This window comes from Vombatus ursinus, unplaced genomic scaffold (assembly GCF_900497805.2).
Source record: "Vombatus ursinus unplaced genomic scaffold, bare-nosed wombat genome assembly UNPS02001419.1, whole genome shotgun sequence".
Taxonomy (NCBI): domain Eukaryota; kingdom Metazoa; phylum Chordata; class Mammalia; order Diprotodontia; family Vombatidae; genus Vombatus; species Vombatus ursinus.
In genome coordinates this window covers 20,162,076-20,181,765 of record NW_020941197.1, presented here as the reverse complement: position 1 = coordinate 20,181,765, position 19,690 = coordinate 20,162,076, and the positions used below count along the sequence as shown (strand labels likewise).

The window sequence follows — 19,690 nt, the reverse complement described above, 5'->3', positions numbered from 1 at the left end:
CCTTCTTTTCCTTCCTTTTTTTCTTTCCTTCCTTCCTTCCTTCTTTTATTTCATTGTACCATTTGTCATGCAAATTGTGAGGGGGAATATACATAGAAAGAGAATGTATCATGGGGAATGTAGGCAAGGCAAGAATAAACAATCATTTTAGGCCTGGATCTAGTCTGTATTTATCTTAAATCAGAATAATTTACACTAGATTTATTCCTTCTCGTCTCTTTCTCCTCTTTCTCTCTCAATCCCAATCTCTGGTACGAGTGCTAAAGATGGTTGATTCAGACATCTTCTAAGCCTTCATTCTCTCATTAAAATCATCGTATGCATGCTTACACATTTCAATTGATTCTCCAATAGGTACTTATTCAGCTACAAACAGCTGACAACATCAAGACTTTCAGGCAAATCCCTATTGCAGACTTTGAGAATGTCAATAATGGTATATATTCGACTTAACCTTGTTTTCACCAGTTGCTAGATTCTTCTGGGGTTTCTTTTTCTATGCGTAGACCTATTGTCCATTGAGAATTGTCTAGCTATTAAAAAAAATTTAAAAAGGAATAAAGAAAACTCCCTATCACCTTCCCCTGCCACAACTGTATACATGAAATTTGCCTTGATCATTCATGTGAGAGATTATAAATGAAACAATTATTTTGGATCTCTCCAGAATGTTTCTGAGGTTATGAGGCAAGTTTAGCTCATTTTAATGGAAGTTAATATACATAAGCATCTTTGGGAGAATGTAGTCTGAAATGTACTGTACCAGTAAGGTCATTCCAGAACTCAAGAGTTCCTGGCAAAAAATGCCCTCTCTCTGTCATTTGTAATCTCTGCTTATCAGAAATACTGCATCCATACTTTGGGGAACACTGGGGAATGCCATTTCCCTTCTAAGTTATGGCACATATTTAATCTATTCTCATTACGAATGCTTTTCAGGCACATTACAAGGGCAGGGACTGGAAAAGAAATCGTACTTCATCAGTATGCAGTTCTCATGCTCACAGAAAATGTTTGTGATGCTTAATGAGTCTTGAAACAGAGAGATCAGTCATTCGTCCCATGTCTCAAATCTTTCATTTTTTTCCTCCAAAAGGATTAATGTTTATAGAAATTCTAAACACCATGTGATTCTCAGGACCCTCTGTTCTCTTTTCTGTTACCCTGCTACTATTACCACAGAAGCAAAAGGAGGCCTCAGAAATCTAAGCACCAGGTTGTATTTTATTGTGTTCCATGGGTTGGCATGGTCAACAATCTCATTGATTAGTGACCAGCCTCCTTGCAGATGGGACTTTCTGTACTTAGCTGAGCTGCTATTCAGACGTCAGACTTGGGCTCCAAACAATGAGTACTCAAAACAAGTTCCATGATGGTAGAAACTGTTATAGTTTGTTCTCCAGGGATGTAGCTTGGGTCACTGCCTTATCAATGACATGCTGTGAGGCATCAGAAGAATACTTTAAAGGCATAGTGGATAGAATGCCAGGTCTGGAGTCAGAAGGATCTGAGTTCAAATCCAGCCTCAGATACTTACTAGCTGAGTGACAATGGGCAAATCACTTAACCCTGTTTGCCTTATGGGTATACTGGGTGCCTCCTGAACTAGTGATCCCAGTCAGGGATTCACCAACCTAAGGAGAGGGCTTCAGGGTTTGTTGAATAATGGTATGGACATTTCTAGGGAAATACTTATTAGTCCAAAAAAAAGGATACTAGTCACAAGCATCCTCTGCTTCACTGTCATCACAGGTCTTCACTTTGTCTTGGATCACTGAATTGAAGCTGTACTTAAGCATAACCAACTTCCCTGTCCAAAACACTCCTCCTTGGCCACCAATTCCCCTATTTATGCTGTTTTTCCCTATTAAAATGTAAGCTCCTTGAGGGCAGGGGCTGTCTTGTCTGCTTATTATATTTGTATTTAATGTGCCTAGCATGGTGTAAAATCTTTTACTTAATAAAATCTTTTTCATATGTATTTGGCACTTAATAAAATGTTTTTTCATCATTCATTCATGAAAATTAAGAAGGGAAGCACAGCTGGATTAGACCAAATATACAGAGAAGTCTGTGCTGGCAGTGATACAATTTTGATGTCATTGAGAGTTATTTGAGAGATATAGATACCAAACAATAGGGGGAAAATATCACATATATTTTTACCACTGGACAGTGATTGACAGGACATCAATAATGTACATAATGTAATATAAACTGTGTACCTACTTCCTCACTTTGCAAAATCTTTATGAAATAGATGTACATATGAATTAAGAATATGTTTTATGAAAACATGAGAAGAGAAGAGTTTTGTAAACAATTTCTGCAGAAGACCACATCTTTAAAGTCACACACTTGACTCACAAGTAAAAAGAATACAAAATTCCACTCTATTTGTTATTTGTTGCTCATTAAAAAATTGATTTAGAGCACCACATTGCCACCTTGAAGTCACTTCTGCAACAAAATGTTTCCCACAATACGTCCAAATCATGTAATTCCTTATTGGTAATCAATATAATGAAAACTTTGTTCAACCATCCTCTGATTATTTCAATCAAGAGAAAAACGAAGCAGGGAAGACATGCTTACAAAGGGGTTTGTCACCATTGTGGCATAGGGTATAGATGGAAGAGGGTTCTTTATGGATGATGAGATCCTATAGGTGTTTGCAAATGTTATTGTCATGATTGCATCAAAAACATTATAGAGCCTTCTAAATCAGATTCAAAACCACTCAAAGGATTTTGACTTCATCCCTAAAGGGGAAAAAAGCAAGTGAATAGAGAATGACTATTGCCCAGAACACAGGATACAGTTAGTACTTTGAGTTTGTTTCTTTAGTTGACACTGGTGATTGACAGGTGGAGAATGAGAGCCAGATGGATTGCATTTTGAAATTTGCAGTACTTTCAATGTGTCTAAGTTTCTTCCTAAAAAAAGGATCATTTTTACAACATAAATACTCTTCCAGGGGTACTATATGGTAATGATTTGTATAAACATCTCTGAAAAACATAATGTGGGTCAGTGGAAGAGAAATTGAAAGAAATACGGTGGCTGCAAATAAACTGTCAGATTATTAAGTATCATTTGCACACAATAAGTAGTGTAAAATCCACCATCAAAGTAATATATGCCTGGGGCAGCTAGGTGACTAAGTGAATAGAGCACCAGCCCTGGAGTCAGGAGGACCTGAGTTCAAATTTGGCCTCAGACACATAACACTCACTAGCTATGTGATTTTGGGCAAGTCACTTAACCCTGATTGCCCTCACCAAAAAAAAAAAAAAAAAAGTGTCTTAAAAAAAGTAATATATGCCTGGAAAAGGAAATAGGCCAGTCATTCAGTGAGAGCAAGGAGTAACAGAAGGATAGTCCATTGGTGCTCTAGTATCCACAAAATATTAAGGCCACTGCATATTGAGTGGACCTTTTGTGGATTTATGGTAGGACATGAATAAAAATGTGGATAGTTTGCGATTTAAACTTTTGAAGGGAGTAGCTACATCGTACATCCATCGAAGTATTGAAATACTTCTAATGTGACATAAACATGCATCTTTCCCCCCAGTGTTTCAAGACAGTAATAAATTTTTAAATTCATATTGAAGTGATATTTACACCTGGAGCCCTGGGAAAGTAATTTTGCTTGTTTCATATTGCCAGCATGAAGTGGCTGCTTGGTGCCAAAGTCCTCATGTGGATATGTACCCACAGTGTAGGGGACATGATAAATGTTTTTCCGTTCTGTCATATACCCATGATTCTTCATCTGCAAATAAATACAGATATTCTGAGAGCTAAACATGGATTTAGTGTTGCATATCTGAACTAATAAACCTAATGCCTACTTTTCCTCGTGATTTAATTATTTTCTAGTATGAGAGGCTGGGAGGAAAGCACAACTTCTAAGATATCAACAGTGGTTAGCTTGATAAACTTAACTGTGATGACTTTTGTCAGCCAGTGGTAATATCCATAGCCCAATAATATGCTGGGGGGAGGGGTGGGTTGACAAAAGCCATCATGGGTGAATTTATCAAGCTAACCACTTTTGCTCACTTTAAACCAATTAAAATCTAATTTTAGAAAGATTATAAAATGATTTGTGTAGAAATTTCTGTTTTTATTGCTTATTTTTTGACACACTAACAAGAAAGAGAGGTCCTAGAAATGCATTCATGTTCCCTCTACAAGTCACATTTTCTTTCCTCTTCTCTATCAACCTAAATCACATCTATTTTATTTATGGTTCAACTGTTAGCTCAGAGAGGAAGGCAGCACAGCTTAGAAAAAGGTTGTCTTCTAATAACCAGCCTCATATACCATTCCAGAGGCCGGGCCTAGGTAGCACCATTCAGGAAGAGTCTGTGATGCTTTTCTGACTTCAGGCTCTAGCAGAGGATGAGTCTCTGCAAGGCCCTGACCGAGATGTTTTTTTTTTTTTTTTATGTTAGGATATGTCTGGTAGAGACAAACATCATTTCAGTAACTCAGATCTCTAATCTCATCTCAACAACTCAAATTTCTTTTACTATTCTAGCCTACAATGACTACTCCTTTTTTGGGGGGGGGTAGGGAGAGGTGTCTCTTCATGGTACTAATAGTCTTTTCTACATTCTTGATCATCCAATTATATACTTACTGTATCTTCTGGTTATGCTTTGATTTTCTAACCAGATTATAGTTCCGAAGAGTAGAAGCCATTCCTTATTATTCACTTGCATCCTTTAGCACCTTGTGCTGAGCACACAGTAGGTGCTAAATAAATATGTATTGACTGATTGATTTATACATGGTTAGGAGATATTGCATTTAGTGCCATTTCCACCATTTTGTGTGTACTGTGATTTTAGAGAATTAGATTACTTCTATTTCCTTTCTTTGAAATTTTGTGGTTCTAGGACAATGAAACATTTTCTTGGATGACTCAGAAATAAGTCCTATTTTATAGTTACAGTTCACTTTTTGATAGGGAACCAAGTCAATAAGCATTTTATATACACACAGAGTGCATGCATATAAATATGTATTTATAAATATGTATATTTTAAATATGTATACATATGTATATGTGAGTGTGTGTAGGTATATATACATATATACATATGTGCATATATATGTATGGCACATAGGCAGAAAAGTATACATTTTGGGGCATGGATTGTAAATTAGAAATTCTAGAATCATTATATTTGCATTGATGTTTCAACCCTGGATAGAATCTTCAGGAATTCCATAGAGAATTATATTTAAAAAAGTCTTAAACAACCAGAACAATTAAGGGGTTCAGGCAGAACTAATTCATCAAAAATTTAATTTATATCGGTAGAAAGTAATGCGGGGAAATGAATTGAATTCAAGCAAGCAGGTTGGCATATGGTACATCTAACAACTCTCATCAAGGCCCCTAACATCAACTATTGAACTCTGCTGTCTGTATGGTGAAAGCATCCCTATAAGGACAACTGAGACGTTTACTAACTTTTGTGAGGAACACCAAAGCAATATAAACCCAGATTAACACCTTTCTGAAGAATTTAGCTTAATATTGCCAAAAATTGCTATAATGTATTAATTACCTTATGCTGAGGGTCATTATAAAACAAGGGATGTGGATTGGACGTGTTATTTTGTTAGTGTGAGGCACTCCCAGGTAAGAAAACTCCATGCACTAATGCAGGCCATAACCTACTCTGCAAATTAGAGGCGTGGAAAGTTGCCTGAGACTTTGAGAGGTTAAATGACTTGCCCAGGCTCACACAGTCAGATTGTGTCAGAAGGGAATATCCTCAGTGGGATGCCAGCTCTCCACTATGCTACTTGGTTTTTTGTTTGTTATTTTCAAAGCAAAAAAAAATGAAAAATGACAAAGTAAAAATTCTAGAAAAACAAAATGTTAACCACCAGGGATTTAAAACATTCTTTGCTCTCAGAATCTCTTTGGTTCCTGTATTCTATATCATCAACCAAATGCATCAAAGGGAAAACTAACTCCTTTCTGGAAATAAAACATGATATCATCACACAAGATATGACACTATAAGAAAGTCAGAGCTCATGCTTTCTATTACCCTTCTGACTTACTGTGTAAACTGAACATGCAGGGTGACTTTGAGCATCTAAGTGAAATGATTTAAAAATGTTTACCTTGTCACTGCTCATGAACTTCAGAAGATTTATAAAAGACTGTGTCAATGACACAGTGGTTTATGTGTTCATTGTTTAGTTGTTCTCAATCTTGTCTGACTTTTCATGACCCCATTTGGGGTTTTCTTGGCAAAGATACTGAGTAGTTTGTCGTTTCCTTCTCCAGCTCATTTCATACATGAGGAAACTGAGGTAAACTGGGTTTAGTGACTTGCCTAGGATCACACAGCTAGTAAGCATCTGAGGCCAAATTTGAACTCATGGAAATGAGTCTTCCTGACTCCAGGCCTGGTACTCTATCCCCTGCACCACCTAGCTTCCCCTGGTTTATGTACCAATGACCTATTAAATATTTGAATGGAAATTAATGTAAAAAAAGAAGATCATCTTATGGAAAATCTTTTGAGAAGAGTGAATGCTTTTATGAAACACAGCTCATTGAAAGAGATCTGTTCTTAAAGTAGAGCACACATCAATCTATGTCAGTGTCATAAACACATCTGCCCTAATACGCAAACTCATAGTTCGCACCCTGAGAATTTGGAATGTGCCTCATAAAGATGTGGCAGAGGCCTTCACGGCAGAGTCTTCCAAGCATGCACTCTTTTTAACAACTATAAATAATGTTATGAAATCTTGTGTGTTTTCTGTTTCCTGCATAAATTTCTATAGTAGAGTGGTCCACTTGTTCCCAGGAGGCACACCTGAAATAACAATAGTTTAGACAGAGTTACTTTTCAAGGAGTTGTGACTCCCTAACCCTAACCATGAAAGCTAGATGGAACAGAAGCTGAGGAAGCCACAGGAAATTCATCCAGACGGTAGATTAGTTGGGGTTCAGCAGCAGATCCTACTACTTATTCAGGGTTCTCCTAACTTAACAAGAAATAATTTCAGAATTAGATAGAAACTTCTGAAGCTCAATAAAAAAGACGGCATTTAAGTCCAAAATTCACTTCAAATGAAATCCTTTAATTTTATAGGAGGTACCAGGGATGAAATTATGTTTTTGTTTTTTTTTTTTTACTGTAGCATGTGTTACTCTTATTGTTTTTCTGGCGTGGCGTAACAAGTAGAGGAAATGATTGAAATATTAGTGAATTGAATTCAAGCAAGCAGGTTGGTATATAGTATATCTAACAACTTTCATCAAGGCCTCTAAAGTCAACTATTGAACTCTGCTGTCTATGTGATAAAAGCATCCCTATAAGGACAACTGAGATGTTCACTGATGTTTGCAAGAAAGAACAAAGTAATGTAAACCCAGATTAACTCTTTTCCAAAGAATCTGGCTTAATATTGCCATTATCTATTGATCACATTATGTTTAGCATCATTGAAAGAAAGGGATACACATCAGACATGTTATTTCATTAGGGTAAGCCACTCCCAGGTGAGATAACTCCATCCCCCAATGCAGGTAAGCACCTGCTCTGCCATTCATAGGCTTAGAAAGCTTCCTGAGACTCTGAGAGGTTTAATTGCTTGCCTGGTGGCACACAGTCAGCATGTATCAGAAGCCTGGGTGGGAGGCCAGCTCTGCACAATTTTACTTTTTTCTTCCCTATTTAAAAAACAAACAAAAAACTAAGAATGACAAAGTTAAAATTCCACAAAAATAAAATAACAACAACTGGGAATCTGGGATATTCTTCCTTCTTAGAATCTCTTAGGGTAGGTGGACTTGGAATTTCATCAGCATGGGGGACTCCTAATCTTGAAGGTCTCTCCAACTCCTGGGTCACTTAATAGTATTAGAAAGTCAACTAGGATACTAAGAGCTTAGTGACTTTTATCAAAGGTCACAGTTAGTATGTGTCAGAGGGAGGACTTCAACTCAGGTCTTCTTGATGCCGAAGAGATCACTTTAACCACTAGCTACATGGCTCAGTGGACAGAGAGTGGGAGTTGGAGTTAGGAAGCCATGGATCCAAATCCTGCCTCAATTATTTACTAGCTGTATGACTCTGGGTAAATCATGTAGACTCTGTCTACCTCAGTTTTCTGTAAAATAGGGATTATAATAGTACCTACCTTCAAGGTTAAGGCTAAGATTAGATAATATTTGTAAAGTGCTTCAAACTTTAAAGCACCATACATATGCTAGTAATCATTACTACTACTGCTATTGATGCTGCTGCTGCTGCTGCTGCTGCTACTACTACTACTACTATTACTATTAGTGCTACTACTAGTAGTAGTATTACTACTACTACTACTACTACTACTATATCCACCTTTCTTCATCACTGTTATTATTAAAAATAATGCAGCAGCCTGGTCTAGTGGAGAGAACTGACTTCAGAGTTAAGAAGATCTTATTGATTGAATGATTATTCCATAATTGGAAATGTTATATGTACAGTAATAATAACAACTTTTACTATCAGTAAAGGAAAGATAATTAAATCATAGGAACCTCCTACAATTTTTAAGGGTTTAGTTGAAGTGGATTTTGAGCATAAATGTAAACATTTATGATAATCTACAAGTCTTACAAATTGATCTTCCGTCTCTCCCTATCTACTGGATCATTTTCTACTATATTCAAATATATTCAAGTATCATATCCTTTCATCATCATAATAATAATAACAATGATAACAAAAAACTCACTAGATTTTACTATCCATACTAGGTATCATCCTACATATTTCCTTCTTTTTGCTTTCTATACTCATTGTTTCTACTTTCTCTCCTCTCAATTTCTCACCCTCTTCTATATGTCTGTATATATATGCATATATACATATACATGTATGTATTGCATATAGAGATATATATGTATATACATGTAGATGCCAAAGTGGTTTCTCTAAAGAACAGGTTTGGTCACAACATTGCATTTCTGTACATGTACATGTACATGCACATGTATATGTATATATATGTATATGTATATGTTATGTGTATCTGTCTACACATATATGTGCATACACCTGTATCTATACATACACATATGATACGTGAACATATACATATATAGATAAACATACATATGCACCTTCTAGGTGCTAGGAACTCAGCTCTTCCTTCTCATTCGTTACTTCTTGCTGATGTTCCTCCAAATTTGAAAAGCTATTGCCTCTTCTTCCATACAGAATCCCAGAAGTGGAAAAGACATCAGAAGCCATCTAATCCAACATGATGTCCCTGAGCAGGAATTCCCTCCATTACAACCCTGGCATATCTCTACCCAGGCTCCCTTGGAAGATCCTCAGAGGTGGAATATTCACTACCTTTGAGGATCCCATTGTATTTTTGCACACAGCTTCTTCCTCTTCTTTTGTCTTCACTTTTAGCCTTTTCAATCACTCTTTCTGTTTTCATTATATTGTTGGCTATGATTGTGCTCTAACCCCAAGAAGGTTTTCAGCCTTTATGATGCAGGATTTTTGTAAATGCTACATCAAATTAAATTAAATTTCTCAATTTATTTTAGTCCTATTACACATAAGGGGTTCTAGGCCCTGTGAGTGCTACTAAACATTGTCTAAGAATAGTGCCTCCACTTATATCACCTGGAGATCCCAGTGTCATCAGGGATTTTGTAGAGGATATCCTTGCTCAGAGGTAAATTGTTCCAGATGACTTCTAGTGTTTTAAGAGTTATAAACATATGATAAGTTAAATGACACTTTTTCTTTTGCTATTTAACTTAAAAATTTTTTTCAGTGCCATATTTGTCCAAGGATGAAAGCAAATCTGGGATTGTGTGTGAATGAGCCCTTTTTAATTCCCAAATATCATCATGACAGACTCCAGCTGTCTGCTTTATAAGATGCCAGCTTAATAAAGATTCTTCCCTCCTCTCATTTACATCCACTGCTACTTGTTCTGAACTTTACCTCCCCAGTATTTGCTGGTTTGTTGTTACCATCAATATGATGTACAGTATTATATTATTTTAGCTTTATAGCTACTACAGCTTCTTAATAATTCATTGCACCTTAGGGGTCATTTGCTGCACAGATAAATCATAGGAAACAGGGGAAATTGGTGGAAACCATCACTTTGTCATGGAGGTCTTAAGGATCATCACACCCTGATGCCTGAGTCTCTAGGACTCCTAATGTTCCTCCTATTACAGTTTGGGAAAACATTTTTTCTGTTAGAACATATTATCTCTATAAGTGCTATCAGGGATAACCATCTTTTTCACCTTCCCAGGAGCCACTGGATAGAAGCTAAAGTGGAATCATGCTGTCTCTGGAGATAAAGAGTAGGCTGCCTGCCTCCCAACCCCAACGGGGACCTTCTGCTCCTCATGATTTCAGCTTGTGGCAATTCATAGTGGCTGCTTCATTATCAGGAAACCCAATCAACTTATATGAAGAAAAAGGAGCATGCTTGTGGAATCTATGAGGCATTTTCCTCAGAAGTGAGACTTCAAGGGTTATTGTGGCCGTCTTGTGCTTGGGGAAAAGTTTGGGGGCAGCCATCCCCCTGAATATGAACCAGATGATCATATTTTGTCCCTGCAGCTACATATCTATAAATCAGATAGGTAGAAGAGAAGGAGAGATGATGGGAACCTGGTAAGATGTAATTCTATTTTCTGTACTTGAACACCTCATTACTAAAGAGACCTCATTAAAGCTCTGAGAAGCAAGTGGGTGAATTTAAAAAATTTATTAGTGTGTTACTTGGTTTTCTTATGAGATATGAGAGCTAAAATCTAGTAAGACCCTTTTTTCCCCCACAAGACACTCATGGCACTAACAAAGTCTCAATTGCTTATGTAGATTAACCATGGATAGTAATGCCTGAATCCTAATTCTTTAAACAATAATGTTGGTATCAATAAAGTCAGACTGCCCTGTAAGATCCCCAGCCTTTTTCTGGATTTGGAGAAGAAGCAGTTCCAAGAGTTAACAGCTGATTTCTCATATTCCCCCTAGAAATAACATTTGAATGCATTGCCTCAGGTAACCAGAAGTAATGTCCACTAAACTCCCCTCTGAGGAAATGCTTCTCTGTGGTCTGCTGGTAGACCAAGTCTGTCTTTAGGTGTTATTGACAGGGCTGAAATTCTGAATTACTGAATTTGGGAAGATTCAGTTGGAGAGCAGTCGGGATTAGGGAGAGTGATAAAGAGCACTGTTTACCTTTGATGAAGTTATACCAAGGGAGACCTCTATCCTTAAGAGTCTAGCCTGCCTTAGAGGAGGGTGGTTCCTGTCTCTTCTTCCCCCATCTCCTCCACTTGGGTACAATCACCCCAGCAGAAGAGATAGCCTACAGCTGTTCAATTATTCCCCACCCTTCAGGCCCTGGGAGAAGATAGGAGGCAAGGTGTAGAGGGGAGGCAATGGAGAGGTAGGGTGGCTCTCAGAGAAAGAGTGCCATAGTAACAAGATCCTAGGAGTGGTGGCGCCATAAAGAACATGAAGGATTGGTTGGAAGACCACCAATGGAAATTTATATACCACTCTAGATATTGGTGCTCTACAGCAAAATTCTGATTGCCCTTCCCTCATTGCAGCTCTGGTAATTCGCAATTACTCTGAACTTTACAGTTGAAACTGATACTAATGATTTCTATTCTTCCACAAAACTTCTCATCTGATGCCTTACTATGATGAGGAGGTGAAATTGACTTCCCAAATATAATACCACTAGAATGCAAGCTCTACTAAGTTCCTCAAAGTTGAAAAGGCTTCAAGGAAGGGCCAGGTAATAGACTGTGTCTGTCTTCTGAAGGCCAATGTAACTATATTTGGAGAGGCACACTACCAAAAGATTGGCTACCAAACATTGCCATTCTCTGATCTCTATGAGGCAAGTCATGAAATCATTTACTAAATAATGGAGGAATTGAAATCTACATCACTGTAGAGAATGCCAGGTCTTTTAAAACAATTAAAGTATTTAAAATAATTTAAATTTATTTCATTAAATATTTCCCAATTGAACACTAATGCATTGTTGGTGGAGTTGTGAAATGATCCAACCATTTTGGAGGGCAATTTGGAACTATGTCCAAAGGGCTATAAAAATGTGTATACCCTTTGACCCAGCAATAGTACTTCTAGGGCTGTATCCCAAAGATATCATACAAATGGGAAAAGGACCCACATGTACAAAAATATTCACAGCACCTCTTTTTGTGGTGGCAAAGAATTGGAAATTGAGGGAATGTCCATCAATTGGGGAATGGCTGAACAATTTGTGGTATATGAATGTAATGGAATATTATTGTGCTATAAGAAATGATGAGCAAGCAGACTTCAGAAAAACCTGAAAAGACTTATATGAACTGATGTGAGTGAAGTGAGCAGAATCAGGAGAACCTTGTACACCGCAAGAGTCACATTGTGCAATGACTAATGTTGATAGACTTAACCCTTCTGAGCAATGCAAGGATCTAAGATATCTCCAAAGGTCTCATAATGGAAAATGCCATCCACATCCAAAGAAAGAACTATGGAGTTTGAATGCATATCAAAGCATACTATTTGCTTTTCTTTTTTCCTTCTGTTTTGTTTTGTTTTTTCTTTCTGATGGTTCTGCCTATTGGTTCTAATTCTTCCTTACAACATCACTAATGTAAAAATATGTTTAATAGGAATGTATATGTATAACTTATATCAGATTGAGAGCTGTCTTGGGTGGGGGCAGGGAGAGGGAGAAAAATTTAAAACTCAAGAGCCTATGGAAGTGAGAGTTGATAAACCAAAATAAATTAATAAAAAATTAAAAATATTTCCCAATTACATGTAAAAAATTATTTAATTAACATTATTTAATTTTATGATCCAAATTATTTCATTCCCACCCACTCTTCCCATCTCCTGGAGAAGACAAGTACTTTGATTTCAATTATACATGTGAGGTCATATTTCCAAATTGGCCATATTGCCAAAAACAAAAACAAAAACCAAACAAAACAAATAAAATAAAACTATAAAAATAAAGAAAGTACAAAAAAAGTTTCAGTCTGCATTCAGAGTTCATCAGTTCTCTCTCTCTGGGAGTGGATAGCATTTTTTATCATGAGTTTTTTGAAATTGTCTTGGGTCATTGTTTTGATCAGAGTAGCTAAGTCTTTCACAGTTAATCATCCTTACAATATTTCTGTTACTGTGCACAATCTTCTCCTGGTTATGCCTACTTTACTTTGTATCAGTTCATGTAAGTTTTCCTAGGTTTTTCTAAAACCATTCCCTTCGTCATTTCTTATAGCACAATGTTTTTCGATCACAACCACATACCACAACCTGTTTAGCCATTTCCCAACTGATAAGTATTCCAATATATTGGAATTCCAAGTATTCCTTGACTTCCAAATCTTTGCCACTACAAAAAAGAGCTGCTATAAATATTTTTGTACATATAAGTCCTTTTTCCTTTTCTTCGATTTCTCTGGGATATAGATCTAGTAGTGGTATTGCTAGGTTAAAGAGTATGTACAGTTTTATGGCCCTTTGGACATAGTTCCAAATTGTTCCCTCTAATGGTTGAAATAGTTCACAACTCCACCAACAGTGCATTAGTGTCCCAATTTTTCCACACCCCCTCCAGCATTTGTTATTTTCCTTTTTTTGCCATATTGGCCAATCTGGTAACTGCAGGGTGGTATCTCAGAGTTGTTTTAACTTGCTTTTTTCTAATCAGTAGTAATTTAGAGCATCTTTTTTTTATGTGAATCTTAATAGCTTTGATTTCTTATGAAAGATGCCTGCTCATATCCTTTGACCATTTATCAACTGGGGAATGATTGTTATTTTTATAAATTTGGTTCAGTTACCTATACATTTGAAAAATGAGGCTTTTATCAGAGACATTTGCTGCAAATTTCCCCTAGCCCCCAATTTCCTGTTTTCCTTCTAATTTTGGCTACATTAACTTTATTTGCACAAAACCTTTTTTTTTAATTTCACATATAAAAGATTATCTATTTTTCTTCCTCTAATTCCCTCTATCTCTTGTTTGGTTATAAACTCTTCCCTTATCTATAGATTTAACAGGTGCATGTCCCCATACTTCTCTAATTTACTAATATTACCCTTTATGTCTAAATCATGTACTCATTTTGTTGATCTTTCCCAGGGGTGGGAAACTTGAGGCCTCAAGACCACATGTGGCCCTCTAGGACTACAAGTGTGGCCTTTTGACTGAATCCAAAATTCACAGAACAATACCCTTAATAAAAGAATTTGTTCTGTAAAACTTGGATTCAGTCAAAAGGTCACACCACATGTGGCCTCGAGGCCACAGGTACCCCACCCCTGGACTCTATCCCTAGTTTTTGCCAAACTGCTTTCCAGTTTTTCCAGTAATTTTTTGCCAAATGTTGAGTTCTTGCCCCTAAAGCTTTTGATAAACCCAAAGGGGGTTATCAAACACGAGATTACTACGGTCATCTACTACTATATATTATGTACCTAATCTGTTGCATTGATCCACCATTCTATTTCTTAGCTAGCACCAGATTGTTTTGATGATTACCACTTTGTAGTACAGTTTGAAATCTGGAGCTACTAGGTCAACTTCCTTCATAAAAAAAATGAATTCCCTTGAAATTCTTGATCTTTTGTTTTTCCAAGTGATTTTTTTTCTAACTCTATTAAAAAAAATTTTTCGGTAATTTGATTGGAATGATACTGAATAAGTAAATTAACATAGCTAGAATTGTTATTTTTATTACATTGCCTCAGTCTACCCATGAGCAATTAATGTTTCTCTAATTGTTTAGATCTATCTTAATTTGTATGAAAACTGTTTTTGTAATTGTGTTCATATAATGCTTGAATATTTCTTGGCAGGTAGACTCCCAAGTATTTTATATTGTCTGCAGATATTTTAAATGGAATTTCTCCTATCACTTCCTTCTGGCTTTGTTGGTAGTATATAGAAATGCTCTTATAGCAAGCTTTCTTGCTAAAGTTATTCTTTCACCTAGTTTTTTAGCTGATTCTCTAGGGTGCTCTAAGTATACCATCAATCATCTCCAAAGAGTGATAGTTTTGTTTACCCAATGCCTATTTTTATTCTTTTCATTTCTATTTCTTTTTTTGTTGCTATAGCTAGAATTTCTAGTACAATACTGGATAGCAGTGGTGATAATGGACATCCTTGTTTCACTCCTGATCTTCTTGGAAAGGCTTCAACTTTATCCCCATTACAGATGTTACAGATAATCATTGCTCTTGGTTTTAGATAAGTATTACTTATCATTTTAAGAAAGACTCCATTGATTCTTGTGCGTTTTAGTGTTTTTAATAGGAATGAGTGTTATATTTTGTAAAAAAAAAAAGGCTTTTTTCTATTGATACAATCATACGATTTTTGTTGTTATTGTTATTGATATAGTCAATTATGTTGATAGTTTTTCTAATGTTGAATAAACTAATTCTGCCTTCCTAGTATAAATCCCACTTGGACATAGTATATGATCTTCGTGATATATTACTGCAATCTCCTTGCTAGTATTTTCTGTAAAACTTTTTTCATCAATATTCATTAAGGAGATTGATCTATAGGCTTTTTTTCTGTTTTTGCTCTCCCTGCTTTTGGTATAAAAACCAGAATTGTGTCATGAAAGAAATTTGATAGGACTACTTCTTTACCTATATTAAAAATAGTTTATATAGTATTGAGAATAATTGTTCCTTAAATATTTGGTAGAATTCACTTGTGAATCCATCTGGTCCTAGAGATTTTTTCTTAGGGAGCTCATTGATGGCTTGTTCATTTTCATTTTCTAAGATAGTGTAATTTAAATATCCTTTTTCTACTTCTTTTAATCTAGACAATTTACATTTTTGTAGATATTCATTCATTTTGCTTAGATTGTCAATTTTACTGGCATGTAATTCAGCAAAATAACTCCTATTAGTTGCTTTAATTTCATCTTTGCTGGAAGTGTATTCACCCTTTTTGTTTTTGATACTAGTAATTTGATTTTATTCTTCCTTTCTGTTATCAAATTAACCAATAGTTTATCTATTTTAGTGTTATTTCCCATGAAACCAGCTTCTAGATTTATCAGTTCAATGTTTTTAAATTTTTTTTTACTTTCAATTTTATTGATTCTCAGGATTTGATTTTATTTGATTTTCAGGATTTACATTTTAGTGTTTAATTAGGATTTTTAATCTATTGTTTTCTAGAATTTTTTAGTTGCATGCCCAATTTACTGCTTTATTTTTTCTCTCTTTTATTGATGTATGAATCTAAAGATATAAAAATTCACCTAGGTGCTGCTCTGGGTGCCTCCCACATATTTTGAAATGTTATCTCTTTGTTATCATTCTCTTTAATAAAATTATTGATTGTTTCTATGATTTCTTCTTTGACTTATTCTTTAAAGTTAGATTATATATTTTCCAAGTAATTTTTGATTTATGCTTCCATGGCCTTTTATTAAATGTATTTTTTATTACTTTATGGTTTGAAGAGTGTATATTCAATATTCCTACTTTTCTTCATTTGGTTGTGAGGTTTTTATGCCTTAAAACACGGTCAATTTTTATGAAGTTGCCATGTACAACTATACTCCTTTCTATTCCCATTAAATTTTCTCCACAGGTCTACCATTTCTAACTTTTCTAAGATACTATTTATCTCTTTACTGTCTTTCTTATTTATTTTATGGTTAGATTTATCTAGCTCTGAAAGGGGGAAGTTGAGGTTTTCCACTAGTATGGTTTTACCATCTAATTCCTTCTGTAACTTATTTAACTTCTCCTTTAAGAATCTGGATGCTATGTCATTTGGTGCCTATAAGTTTAGTATTGATATTACTTCTTTGTTTATGATTGCTTTAAGTAAGATGTAGTTTCCCTGCTTATCTCTTTTAACTAGGTCATTTTTTCCTTTTGCATTGTCTGAAATCATGATTGCTACTCCTGCTTTTTTACTTTAGCTGAAGTATAATAGATTCTGCTCCAGCCCCTTATTTTAACTCTATGTGTGTTTCCATTTCAAGTATGTTTCTTGTAAATGATATATTGTTGGATTCTGCTTTCTAATCCATTATGCTATCCATTTCTGTTTTATGAGTAAGTTTTTCCCATTCCCATTCACAGTTATGATTACTAACTGTGCATTTCCCTCCATCCTATTTTCTTCTGTTTATCCTTCCTCTTTTTTACCCTATCCCTTTTCTAAAGTCTATTTTGTTTCTGACCAATGCCTTTTTTTATCTGCCTTCTCTTTTACCACCCCCTCTTCTATTTTTCCCTCCCCCTCCTACTTCCCTGTTGGCTAAGATAGATTTCTACCACTAGTTAAGTATGTATATATACTTATCAATTTAGATGTGAGTGAGATTCAAGCATTCCCCCCCATTTCCCACTCCATTATAAAAGCTCTTTCTTGTGTGCCTCTTTCTTCCTCTTCCTTCTCCCAAGACATTCCTCTTTCTCACCTCTTTTTTTATATCACCCCAATATAATTGACTCACTTCCTAACCCTCTTTTCATTTAGAATCCTTCTAACTGCCCTAAAGTACTTAGAAAATACATGTATCATCTTCCCATACAGGAATATAAACAGTTAGCCTTATTGAGTCCCTTGTATTTTCTCTTTCCTGTTTATTTTTTTTTTCTTCTCTTGAGTCTTGTATTTGAAAGACAAATTTGCTATTCAGCTCTGGTCTTTTCATCAGGAATGACTGAAAGGTTTCTATTTCATTAAATATCCATTTTTTCTTCTTGAAGGTTTACACTCAGTTTTTGGGGTAAGTTATTCTTGTTTGTAAGGCTAGCTCTTTTGCCTTCCAGAATATCATCTTCCAACTCCTCTGCTCTTTTAATGTGATAGTAACTAAATCTTGTGGGATCCTAACTGGATCCTCAGTATTTGAATGGTTTCCTTTTTGCTTGAAATATTTTTGCTTTGACCTGGGAGCAATGGAAATTGGCTATAATATTCCTGGGAGCTTTTATTTTGAAGTCTCTTTCAGGTGGTGATTGGTGGATTCTTTCAGTTTCTATTTTATCTCCTGGTTCTAGGATATCAGGGCAGTTTTCCTCTATCATTTCTTAAAATACAATGTCTAGGCTCCTTTTTTTAAATCATGTCTTTTAGGTAATCCAGTAGTTCTTAAATTATCTCTTTGCAATCTATTTTCCAACTTAGTTGTTTTTCTGATGAGATATTTCACATTTTCTTCTATTTTTTTCATTCATTTGACTTTATTATTTCTTGAGCTCTCAATGAGTCATTAGCTCCTACCTGCCTAATTCCAATTTTTAAGGAATTATTTTCTTCAGTGATCTTTTTTTATCCCCTTTTCCATTTGGCCAATTCTGCTTTTTAAAGAGTTCTTTACATCAGTAAATTTTTGTTCCTCTTTTTCCATTTGGCTACTTTTTTTAAGGTATTATTTTAGTCACTATTTTGTGTCTTTTTTTTGTTTACCAAGCTGTTAATAATCTTTTCATAATTTTCTTCCTTTGCTTTAATTTCTTTACCTAATTTTTCTTCTACCATTCTGATTTTAAAAATAATTTTAGCACTTCTCGGAATTTTTGTTGGGCTCCTGTTTTTTCCTCTTTTGAGACTTTGTATGTAGCTGTTTCAACATCATTGTCTTCTTGAGTTTGTGTCTTGATCTTCCTTGTCACCACAGTAGCTTTTTATGGTCAGATTCTTTTTTGTTATTTGCTCAGTTTCCCACACTCTTTCTTGATTTGGAACTTTATGCTAATGTTGGGGTCTGTTCCAGGGGTGAGAGGGGCACTTCTATTTCAAGTTTCAGAATTTTTCATACTGCCATTTTCAGAGCTACTTCTGGAGATTTGGAAGCTTTCAGTGCTTCCAACATGATATGATCTGGGAGAGGTGTGGCCACTACTCTCTTGGTCTATACTTTGGTCATTACTTAGGAATGGCCCCCAAATCTCTTGACATTGCAGTTAGTACTGCTTCTCAAAGCCCCTCCTCACTTCAAAGTGGAAATTATACTGCTCCTGAAGGTCCTTGATACCTTGAGGACTGAAATGATATTCTTAGGGCTTTTACTCTCTCTTGCCTGAAAGTGCTCCTCTCCACCCCTGAACTACAACCCAGAAGTGGGTTTAGACAATGAAGTTGCCAATAGCATCTAGTCTTGCTTCTAGTGACAGCACAGGGGTATCCTGTAATCTCTTTCTGATCAGTTATCAGGTCCCCTCACTGTCTCTTGCTTGAGAATTTCTGAAGCTGCTACTGCTTTTGTTGCCACCACCACTGGTGTTTCATCCATGTGGGCTCTGGACCAGCTTCCTCCCCTGTACCACAGATCTCTCTTTCCACCCTCCTATGTTATCTTGAGCTGGAAGAACTTCCCACTTTGACCTTTTGTTTGCTCTGATACTCCAGAATTCAGTTTGAGGTGTTATTTGAAAGTTGTTCGGAGGGGATTGTTGGGATAGCTCAGCTGAGTGCTTTCTTTACTCCACCATCTTGGCTCCACCCCAGGAAGTCTTGAAATAAGGTATTTAAAGCCTCCTAGATGATAGGAACATTTTCTCATCTGGAGGCTAACATGAGCAAAAATATGGAAGTTTGTCATGAGGTAAAGGGTTGATAGGAGGTCATGACA

General features: G+C 35.9%; 1 pseudogene; it reads right to left on the bottom strand.

The window, feature by feature from the left end:
* The window catches only part of LOC114046434, a 43,919-nt pseudogene extending 24,568 nt beyond the window's left edge, over window positions 1–19,351 (bottom strand).
* Between the last annotated feature and the right edge of the window lie 339 nt (window positions 19,352–19,690).